Source organism: Nanorana parkeri, unplaced genomic scaffold (assembly GCF_000935625.1).
Source record: "Nanorana parkeri isolate BGI_ZX_2015 unplaced genomic scaffold, ASM93562v1 scaffold2620, whole genome shotgun sequence".
In the NCBI taxonomy this organism is placed as follows: Eukaryota; Metazoa; Chordata; class Amphibia; order Anura; family Dicroglossidae; genus Nanorana; species Nanorana parkeri.
The window spans coordinates 27,326-38,786 of record NW_017308888.1 but is presented as its reverse complement, the minus strand read 5'-3'; the positions used below and the strand labels follow the sequence as shown (position 1 = coordinate 38,786).

Genomic DNA, 11,461 nt, shown 5'->3' with positions numbered 1-11,461 from the left:
TACTGATGGAAGAGAAGCACTTACTTGGGCAAACTGGGCAATCACGTAAGAAATAGCCAGGCTCCCTGCAATATAGGCACAGGTTATTGCGGCGTCGGCGTTGTCTCTCCTCAGAAGACAGGGGGGCTCGCACCAGCCCTAGTTGAATCGGTTCCCCTTCTGAAGGTGAGGGCTCAGTTGGCATCTCCGCCCTGGAATAAGCAGGTACAAACGGCATGCGTGGATTACCCCATGCCGAACGGTTGTTCCCAGATCTCTCCATGCGTCTTTCCCGAAAACGTCTATCAAGTTTAATGGAGGCATGGATAAGTTCTTCCAGAATCTCAGGAACCTCCACACGAGCCAGTTCATGCTTTAATGTTTCCGAAATTCCGCAACAAAGTCCTCGACAGGCCGATTGCCCGGTTGTAAGGAGTGAAGGACTGCTTCAGCCGTTGCAGAACGCTGGGGGTCATCATATAACTGGGTCATGGCTTCAAAAAAGGAATTTAAGGAGTTCAACACGGAACTCTCTTTCTCCAGAAGGTGATGTGCCCATGATTGGGGTTCTCCAGAGAGTAGCGAGATGACAAACCCCACTTTAGTCACTTCGGACGTAAATGTTCTTGGTAGTAAGGCAAAATATAAACGGCAGGCGTTTCTAAACGCACAGAATTTCTTGCGGTCTCCCGTGAACCACTCTGGAGTGGGCACCCGGGGTTCAGGAGATGAGGAAGACGTCGGGTGCTGGTGTGGAGACTGCCGGTTCGGCCACCTGGGGAGTATGCATTGAAGATGCCATGGTTGTCATGCGTCCTTCAAGTTGAAAGAATCCTTCTTGCAAACTCGTCACCACTTGGGTGAAGGAGGCTATTTGCTGGCACAGAAGCTCCATCGGAGAGGCACTCCTCTCGGCCTCCGACATCTTGGCTGAGTGCTACTGTCACGTACCTGGTGGAGAGCCGAGTTGTGAGGAGGCCTCCTTTGCAGCACGTGTCCCACACCCCTGAATGTGGAGACAGGAGGTGGGGGAACAGCGGGCAGCACCGGTGCCTGAAGATGCAGGACACTGGGCCTGGGCAGGTCCTTGAGGCCCGTCTTCAGTGAAGCAGGAAGCAGGTGTTGATGCGGCTGGAGCAGAGCGGAGTCGGGCAAGCCAGGGTCAGCAAAAATCGGGCGGCAAGGTACAAAAGGAGAAGGCAAAGGAGAATCCAGGGACAAGCAGAAGTCAGAGGCAGGCAGCAGTCAGGCAAGGTCAAGGAATCCGGGTCGATAATAATACAGCAACAGGCAAGGTACAGGAACACACACACTAAAGCTGAAAGACCACTCAGCAATGATTCTGGGAGTTGGGTCGGCTTAAATAGGATCATCCCCAGACAGAGTGAGTCATTTCCTGTGACCCATGTTAGCGCGACTTCGCGCATCCGGCCTCCGTTGGCGCATGCGCAATAGCCGTCGTTTCCCGCAAATTCGTCAAATAGGCCTATGCGCATGCACAGTCGTATCTCTGCGGCCAGGCATGGTCTTACAGCTCCGTTGAGGATACCCCCCTCACTTGGATGAATCTCGAGCAACGACCGCCTAGTTCTATGTTACCCTTTTTTCTCACCCCAGTGCTCAAAGTATGGGATTCTACAAGGCTCAAATACAAACTGTCGACTTAACGGGGCTTGATGAACCCTGTTCTGGCCCATCCGGAGTTTCCCTCTGGGTGTGGAGTCCGTAAGTTCCTGAGTTGGGAAGTGACGACTCCTTCATACATTTTTCAGGGACTCTGCGGGGGAGCCCTCCAATCATTGGCCCAATTTTTTGCCCCAGTTCCTGTGCCGTTAAATGCATGGTTTGCCTACCACCAACTTCAACACTTTGTACGTAGACTTTCCTCATACGGCTCCATGCAAGGACCCCTGACTGCATTTGAACAACTATGTGCAGCAGGCGAATCCACACCCCATCTTATATAATTTTTATATGATTTCCTACTTTCTGGGGGCGAAGAGGGATCCCCGTACTGAAGTGGGAGCGGGAATTGGATGTGGTACTCTCCGAGGAGGATAGGCGGAAATGCTTCTGCTTCACCCATAGTCTCTGCATGTCCTCACCGGTGCAGGAACGCAATTACAAACTCTTGACTAGATGATACAGAGCTCCGGCTAGGATGCACCAGATTTTTCCCTCCCTACCGGACACTTGTTGGAGGTGCCAAACGGGTGTTGGTACGTTAACACATATCTGGTGGAGCTGCCCCCTGATTGCCGCTGTTTGGCGAACCATCTCACATGTGTATTCGAAAATGTCTGCCAGTGAACGCCCCCAATGGCAATACTGTCAGTTTTTCCGGGTTCCATCTCCCAGGCAAAGAAATCCCTCTTGCGATTTTTTGTAAATGCCGCTAGGGCACTGATCCCAAGACATTGGAACTCTCAGGTGATTCCATCCTTGGGGGAATGGACCACGGAAATGTGCTGTCTAATGAGATCTGAGGAGCTGATTGCTGAGCGGCTTGACAGGTCTGAGTCCTTCCTGTCCAGATGGAGGCCATGGCTAATGTTTATGGAAACGGATGAGTTTAGGACAATGACATAAATGCATGATCTGTTCTCCTTGACCACGTAATAATCCTCTACTCCACCTTCCTTCTCTCCCCTTCTTTCTCTCCCCTTTGTCTCTCTTTGTCTTTGTGTCCCTCTATTGTCTGCCTGTCTTGTCTTGTTGTGAGTCAATTGTTATGTCGTTTTTGTAAGGTGGCTCTAGGTGGGGGCAACTTACCTGATGGTTAGGGAAGCATGGCTTTCACAGGATTTCTTGTTTCTAGCCTGATGCTGAAGACCCGGGTCCTCGCTCGACTCAATAAAGTTGTCCCCCCTCGGGGGGACTTAGAAGTCTGAGACCCTCATGGCAGGGACAGGACTTTGGGCGGAGGCACGGCTTGAATCTGGGCACAATGTCATATATACTGCTGATACGGTTGTGTAACGATCCCCGGTTTCGGCCTGCAGGGAAAAGAAGATGGCGTTCCACTATTGGGTTCTGTCGCCCCACAAACGTCAGGAACCTGCTGCAATTCTGACTCCACAGACAGCACTCCCAGGAAGGACCCCTACTACCTCCTTCAAGGGGAATCTTTGACCTCGGAAGTCTGACCACCGAAAAGCGCAAGCACTCTGAACTATTCCTATTGAATATCATTTGTGTTACTTTGCCTTGGAACCTATTCTATGCTTGTGGGATATAGCTACCTGCTGTACCAAGACTGCCTAAACTAACTAGCTCCTACTGTGGTACTATTGAGATTGCGCTGGTGGGCTATAGACTTCATTAACATGCATACTTCGATTAAATGCATACAGCTATTTACTGTGTGATACGTTTGCTGGACTGATTCATTAGCCGGGACTCCAGTGGAACGGCCTTGCTTCCCCATTTGCTGAGACTTGCAAATAGCCTCTCCAGAATTTCCTATACTACTGCTAGAAGATAATCGGGGTTATACCTTAAATAACTTCGCTTCTGTTCTTTTATTATATTCTTAGTTTATACGGCACATGATGCAGGAATCCCAAACTCTCCGCCTCTGATTGAGAGTGAAACCTGGGATTCACGACTGACTGCCACATTACTCACCCACCTGGAAAACATATATCCGCAGTTGTGATCCTAACCCATTCCTAACCTACCGGGACGCATTACAGGTTGTTATTACTTACAGCTATGCTATTATCCTCGAAGATGCACACCTGATGCTGCCTTTGTATGTTGTTTTAATTTCTTGTCTGTGAAAAATTCATAAACAATATTTCTGTTAAAAAAAAAGACCACCTAGCAGTTGTCTCAAAGTGTGTTCGTTCAACTGCTAGTTGGGCCAATGATTTGGAAGAGCGGTGTGCAGTCCTCATGACCAAATCAATTAATGCCTTAAGGAAAAAAGAAAGGCCGTAGACCTGTTAGTAAAGCCAGGGTGCGTGCCATTGTCACATCCCATAACTGGGATTGTGAGGATGTGCTCTCCTCAGGTGTTAGTGGGGATGAGGAGATTGCATTTCTCCTCTGGTTTTTCAATGGAGATGCTACATAGTTGTAGCGCAATTTCAGTGAAATAACGTTGTTTTTACCTTTATTTTAACTGGTATGTATTACTGTCTGTATTTCTCAGGTACAGTCTGCATACGGGTACCTGCTCTGTGGTATATGCCGATATTTGAACATGCTTGCACTACCTTATACTTAATAAAAATTGACATGGTTAAAAAAAAAAAAAGTTGTGCTGAGGCCTAAGGCCTCCTTTCTCTCTAAGGTGGTGTCTGCCTTCCACATTAATCAGGACATTATTTTGCCATAATTTTTGTCCTGCACCAAAAACAACCTAAAGACATTTCCCTCCACTGTTTGGACGTAGTTTCGGCAGTTAGGGTTTACCTCTCTGTGACAGATGCTTTTTGCAAGTCTGACTCTGTTCACCGTTGCAGATGCCAGTTTTGGTTGGATTGGACATCCAGATAACCTTTGACTTTGGGCATGTCTCTGTTTCTAGTTATTTGTGTCTCTGTTGGGGTTGATATTCCTTAGGCCTGTTAGACATTGTTTGCTGAAATGCCCATTCCTCAGATGGACTACTTTTGAATGTCCCCATGGGTAAAGAATTTAACTCCCTGTGTCCTGTGATGTACGGTCAAGTAATCAAAATTTCGTCTTGCCTGTAAAATCAATCTCTTAGAGTACATGACACATTACAGGACCCTGCCCTCTGTATTCTATGAACCTCTCTGTACTGCTTGCTCTCACACCCTTGCCTGGAATCCATCCTGGGACCTTCTGTTCAGGGTGAGACCCAATGGCTGATATAGACAAGTCCCCGCCGCATCCATGGTGACCGGTGACGTGGCCGATTCCACACCCTTATGGGTGCGTGAGGCCAATCCCAGAAATAGTCCCTGCTGTCCTCGTGATAACCCAGGGGCAGGGGCGTAGATTAGGGGGGTTCAAACCCCCCCAGAGTGTCCTGGCAGTGGCTAGTGCGGGGGGCAGAGGGGGGCACGTGCTCCCGGCACCGGTGTTTAACACCGTTCTGAAGAGCATCCAGAGAAGGGCATGAAACATGCCCATCTAAAGGGTTGCTGGGGATGCCCTGTTTGATAAAACATCGGTGACGGCTGCAGCAGAGCTCAATGTTTTTCACTGACGCAGATGTTTTATCAAACAGGACATCCCCGGCATCCCTTCAGACGTACATGTTTCTGGGCCTGGATGAGCTGTACATGCCTCAGTAGGCTGCACGGAGACAGAGCGGGCAATCAGGTAGCAGGGGCGGAGGGGGGGTTTGTATTGTCTGTGAGTATACTTCTGGTTTTAGTCCTAAGTCCACTGTGTTGCAAAGTCCCGAATCCAGTGCGTTTCCTATGTCCCAAGTCCAGTGCGTTCACTATGTCCCAAATCCAGTGCATTCCATATTTCCAGAGCCCAGTGCGTTCCCTATGTCCCGAGTCCAGTGCGTTCCCTATGTCCCGAATCCAGTGCGTTCCATATGTCTCGAGTCCAGTGCGTTCCCTATGCCCCAAGACCAGTGCCTTTCTAATTCACGAGTCTGTACTGGAGGACCTGTCACTTCCGAATGCTATCACACAGGTGCTTGTTCGCCCCTGCGTGCTAGCAATAAAGTTAAGTGAAAAAAATGTAAAATAATAAAATAAATTAAAATGGAAAAGAAAAACTGATAAAAAGTAAAAATAAATAAAACAAAAACGTTATTAGAAATCTGCAGAGCCCAACTTGAGTCTCCAACAGGCTGCCAGAGACCCCGCACAGCCCACCTGAGACCCCGCACAGCCCACCACCCTGGAGCAACACAGAGTATGCAGCTTCATATTATTCTGCATTGCTATATAATGTATTGCTGGGATTTGTAGTCCTCTGTAGCTGGTGGTATTCTGCACTGCTGTATAATGTATTACTATGTGGTAGGCCTCCATGCTGGATCAGTGGCTTTAGACCCGCTTCTGTGCTCCCTTCTTTTGGTGCGCCAGCACCCCTCCTGAACCACCATGGAGTGTAGGCTTGAAATCATTCAAGTCTTTCCTCCATGACAGATTAGAAGGGGCACCGCCGGGAAAATAGAAGCAAGCCCAGAAGTGGCTCCTAAATTAACAAAGCACCACTGGAGAATGAGGTGATTTGAAGGTGGATCAGGAGGGGAAAACATAGGCAAGGGAACAGTTGGTCTAGAGCAGTGGTTCTCAACCTGTGTAACCTCAGGACCCACATTTGTCCTTGGTCATTAAGTTGTGATCCAAGTTGCACTGCAATGGAATGCACAGCATTGCGGTACTGCGCATTCCAATGCGGTCAATAGAACTGTGGGTGGGAGGTGCATTTGGGGTGCCATTCAAATGAATGGCAATGCAATGCACTTCTCACACCAAAACGTATGGTAGGTGCGATTGCAAAGTACAGCTCAGTAATTGCTGGGGTCTGTGCAATTAACGCACTGTACTAGTGTGAATGGGCCCTCAAAAACACACAACCACAATCTCACACACACATACACACTCCCCAAAAAATAATTTTTGTTCTTTTATTAAGATCCACCCATTCTTACGAGAACTGTAGTGGATCCTTAGCCTGAGGTTCGGTGTGGGCTGCTGTACAGTGATCTCTTGTACAGCTCCCTTGAACACCCTATAGAGGTGCCGAGAGCCAGTATGTTACATCACACTGGTCCAGACACCTCTACAGGACATGCGAGGGAGCGTACGGCCGCGTACTCCCATAGAGAAGGACAGGGGCTGCGTACTAATCACACGCAGCACCTGTCCTTCCCGGGACCTGCCCGATACGGCTGTGCACGCAGCACGGAGCTGTACGTGTCGGTCGGCCGATTCCAGTGTGATTGAGCCCTACATGTCCCTGGGAACATAAAATATATATATATTTTTTTCATACTTACCTGATCCCTGGATCCACCGACAAGCACAGCCTCCCATCTCCCACGCTGTCCGAAGCTGCATATAGAGCGTGCTGGTTACTACTTAAACCAGCGTGCGCTGTTTGCAGCTTCTGAGAAGATACGCTATTAGCGCTGCGGGAGCGATGCAAAATGCAAAGCCAGCTTCGTCGCTATGCTAATAGTGTATCTTCTCAGAAGCTGCACACAGCGCGCCGGTTTAAGTTGTAACCAGCACACGCTATATGCCGCTTCGGACAGCGTGGGAGATGGGAGGCTGTGCTTGTCGGTGGATCCAGGGATCAGGTGAGTATTAAAAAATAAATGTTTTACTTTATGTTCCCAGGGACATTTTCGGGTACATAATTTGTCAAGGGATGGTCTCCTCAATCCGGGGACTGTCCCCACATTAAGGGATGAATGGTCAGCCTACACTAGGAAGCCACCAATAACCACCAGGGAGCCTCCATTGGCCACCACAGAGCCCCCACTAACCACCAGGGAGCTCCCACTGGCCACAGTGGAGCCCCCACTACCCACCTGGGAGCTACCACAGAGCCACCACTAATTATTAGGGAGCCCCCACTGGCCACCACAGATCCCGCACTGACAAGCAGAGAGCCCGCACTGATCACCTGACAGTCCGCATTGGCCACCTGAGAGCCTAATTAGAGAGCCGCCTCTGCTGCACCCAGATGCACCTGTGAAACTCTCTGGACCCCTGGTGAGAGCCCGTACAATCCTCCGGGTCCCCCTTTCTTCAGTTTTGTGCCCTCCATCCTTCACACTGCGCCTGGACTGCGTGTATCACAAGCTCCAAAGGAATAAAACATAGCAATGTGCACTGTGTGCATGCACCACAGACTCTGCATCAATAAAACACACAGTAATGTGCAGTGTGGATGAAAGACCCATCATAATCACACAATGTGCAACTGTTGTTTGGTAGAGGATCCATTCCTGCACAAAAAAGTGTCAGGATGTGTTAAAAAAGGCACAATTGCTGTTATACATAACAAACAATTGCAACGTATAGTGTTATTGCAGTATTCAAACATTGGTTTGGTTTAATTATGGTACATGTACATGTCAACAATGTGCAGTGCTGTGCTATAAAGTCAATTAATTTATGTGGAGTGCACTTTTGTGCTTTAATTATAGAAACATCAAAATGAGTCAAAAAAGAGTGAACTGCCGGACTATAGATTCCTTCTTCAGCACTAGTGCAAAAAAGTCATCAGGAGCACAGTCAACACTAGAAAACACTTCCAGTATAGAAACTGACACTAGCCCCCCATCCTGTTCTGGTACATTTGTAGAGCCAGTATCTTGTCAAACAGATCCTCAAACCAGCAGTATCCAAATGAATGACATTGGCACACATCTTGGAAAAACAATCAATGACTACACCAAATGCTTGCTATTGGAAAATCCGTGGCAACCTCCTCTTGGATATGAACTACCTTTCTCTCTTCAGAACATGATTTCAAAGGATGGAGAGACTCGGCAAATAAAATGACACTTGTCAAAACAACATATTGACAGTTTTCCTTGGCTAGTGTATTCAATGCCAAAAAGGGTTTGTTTTGCAAGTACTGTGCATTGTTTGCTCAACATCGTAAAGGTGGTCATAAAAAAGGCATGAGCCTTGGAAAATTGGTAATTGAGCCCCTCACTAATTTTAAAAAGCTTAAGGGCAAGGATGGAGATCTGGAAGTCAGGGGCTGACTGGCAACTTTTAGCCCAGGGGGCAAGTACAACCCAGAGGCCCATGGTGCAGCGACGTGGCCCACCTCCCGCTTTGCCTGTTCCCCCTGCCCCTGCCTGCCACTTTTGCCATCCATGTTAAGGTAGTGTGAATGGTCAGGTGATGTGAGGACTCACTAGTCAGTCCATGAAAGGGGTGACTGGCTGGGGGATGGGCTTCTGCACATTATATAGCAATGCAGAATATTACCATCAGCTATAGAGGACTACAAATCCCAGCAATACATTATACAGCAATGCAGAATAATAATATATTAATTTGCTATATACTCTTTGCTGCTCTGCTCCGGGGTGTCAGCCTTATGTCTTGGACAGAGGGTCTCAGGAGGCGTGTGGAGGTCTCAGAAGGGGTGCGGATGGTCTCAGTATGTAACCCAGTGCAGAGGTCAGCAGTCAGTATGTAACCCTGTGCAGAGTTCAGTGGTCAGTATGTAACCCAGTGCAGAGGTCAGCGCTCAGTATGTAACCCAGTGCAGAGGTCAGCGGTCAGTATGTAACCCAGTGCAGAGGTCCGCAGTCAGTATGTAACCCAGTGCAGAAGTCAGCGATCAGTATGTAACCCAGTGCAGCGGTCAGTATGTAACCCAGTGCAGAGGTCAGCGGTCAGTATGTAACCCAGTGCAGAGGTGAGCGGTCAGTATGTAACCCAGTGCAGAGGTGAGCGGTCAGTATGTAACCCAGTGCAGAGGTCAGTATGTAACCCAGTGCAGAGGTCAGCGGTCAGTATGTAACCCAGTGCAGAGGTTAGCCGTTAGTATGTAACCCAGTGCAGAGGTTAGCGGTTAGTATGTAACCCAGTGCAGAGGTCAGCGTTCAGTATGAAACGCAGTGCAGAGGTCAATGGTCTGTTATGCAGTGCAGCAGTCAGCATGTAACGCAGTGCAGAGGTTAGTATGTAATGCATTGCAGCGGTCAGTATGTAACGCAGTGCAGAGGCTAGCGGTCAGTATGTAACCCAGCGCAGAGGTCACTATGTAATGCAGTGCATCAGTCAGCATGTAATGCAGTGTATCAGTCAGCATGTGATACAGTGCAACAGTCAGTATGTAATGCAGTGCAGTGGTCAGTAATGCAGCGCACCATTTAGCATGTAACACAGTGCATTAGTCAGTATGTAACGCAGTGCAGAGGTCGGTATATAAGGCAGTGCAGCTGTCAGCATGTAATGCAGTGCAGCAGTCAGCATGTAACGCATTGCAGCGATCAGTAACGTAGAGCCGCAGTCAGCATGTAACGCAGTGCAGCAGCCAGCATGTAACCCAGTGCAGTGGTCAGTAACATAGTGCAGCAGTCAGCATATATAACGCAGTGCAGCAGTCAGCATGTAACTCAGTGCCGAGGTCAGCGGTCAGTAACGCAGTGCAGCAGTCAGCATGTAATGCAGTGCAGCTGTCGGTATGTAATGCAGTGCAGCAGCCAGTAACGCAGTGCAGCAGTCAGAATGTAACACAGTGCAGCAGTCAGCATGTAACGCAGTGCAGCGGTCAGTAACATGGTGCAGCAGTCAGAATGTAATGCAGTGTAGCAGTCAGCATGTAACGCAGTGCAGCAGTCAGCATGTAACGCAGTGCAGCAGTCAGCATGTAATGCAGTGCAGTGGTCAGTAACATAGTGCGGCAGTCAGCATTTAACACAGTGCAGAGGTCAGTGGTCAGTAATGCAGTGCAGCAGCCAGCATATAACACAGTGCAATAGTCAGCATGTAACGCAGTGCCGAGGTCAGTGGTCACTAACGCAGTGCAGCAGTCAGCATGTAATGCAGTGAAGCTGTCGGTATGTAATGCAGTGCAGCAGCCAGTAACGCAGTGCAGCAGTCAGAATGTAACGCAGTGCAGCGGTCAGTAACATAGTGCAGCAGTCAGAATGTAACGCAGTCAGCATGTAACGCAGTGCAGCAGTCAGCATGTAACGCAGTGCAGTGGTCAGTAACATAGTGCGGCAGTCAGCATTTAACACAGTGCAGAGGTCAGCGGTCAGTAATGCAGTGAAGCAGCCAGCATGAAACGCAGTGCAGCGGTCGGTATGTAACGCAGTGCAGCAGTCAGCATGTAACATAGTGCAGCAGCTAGCATGAAACGCAGTGCAGCGGTCGGTATGTAACGCAGTGCAGAAGTCAGAATGTAACGCAGTGCAGCAGTCAGCATGTAACGCAGCGCAGCGGTCAGTAACGGAGTGCAGCAGTCAGCATGTAATGCAGTGTAGCAGTCAGCATGTAATGCAGTGCATCGGTCAGAATGTAATGTAGTGCAGCAGTCAGCATGTAATGCAGTGCAGCAGTCAGCATGTAATGTAGTGCTGCGGTCCGTAACGCAGTGCAGCAGTCTGCATGTAACGCAGTGCAGTGGTCAGGAACATAGTACAGCAGTCAGCATTTAACACAGTGCAGCAGTCAGCATGTAATGCAGCGCAGCGGTCAGTAACGAAATACAGCAGTCAGCATGTATTGCAGTGCAGTGGTCAGTAACATAGTGCAGCAGTCAGCATTTAACACAGTGCAGCAGTCAGAATGTAATGCAGTGCAGCAGTCAGCATGTAACACAGTTCAGCAGTCAGTATGTAACACAGTCAGTGGTCAGTAACGCAGTCCAGCATGTAATGCAGTGCAGTGGTCAGCATGTAACACCGTGCAGAGGTCAGTAATCTAACGCAGCGCAGAGGTCACACAGAAAGAACAGGGATTTACAGTGACTCTTTTCCTCTTCTGTTTTAGGTGCTGTGCCATCTTTTTTCCCTCTCCTGGGGGGGGGGGGGGGCGCCGGCCGCCTCTGGGGGGGA

General features: G+C 49.0%; 1 long non-coding RNA gene across 1 annotated transcript in view; it reads right to left on the bottom strand.

Moving 5' to 3' along the window:
- Positions 1–3,921: 3,921 nt before the first annotated feature.
- Positions 3,922–11,461, bottom strand: part of LOC108802039 — an 11,967-nt gene continuing 4,427 nt past the window's right edge. The window contains exons 2-3 of the long non-coding RNA XR_001942193.1: positions 6,504–6,506; positions 3,922–4,024 (exon numbers count right to left, since the gene is read on the bottom strand). This is a non-coding gene — a long non-coding RNA (uncharacterized LOC108802039). The remainder of the gene's footprint in view (positions 4,025–6,503; positions 6,507–11,461) is intronic.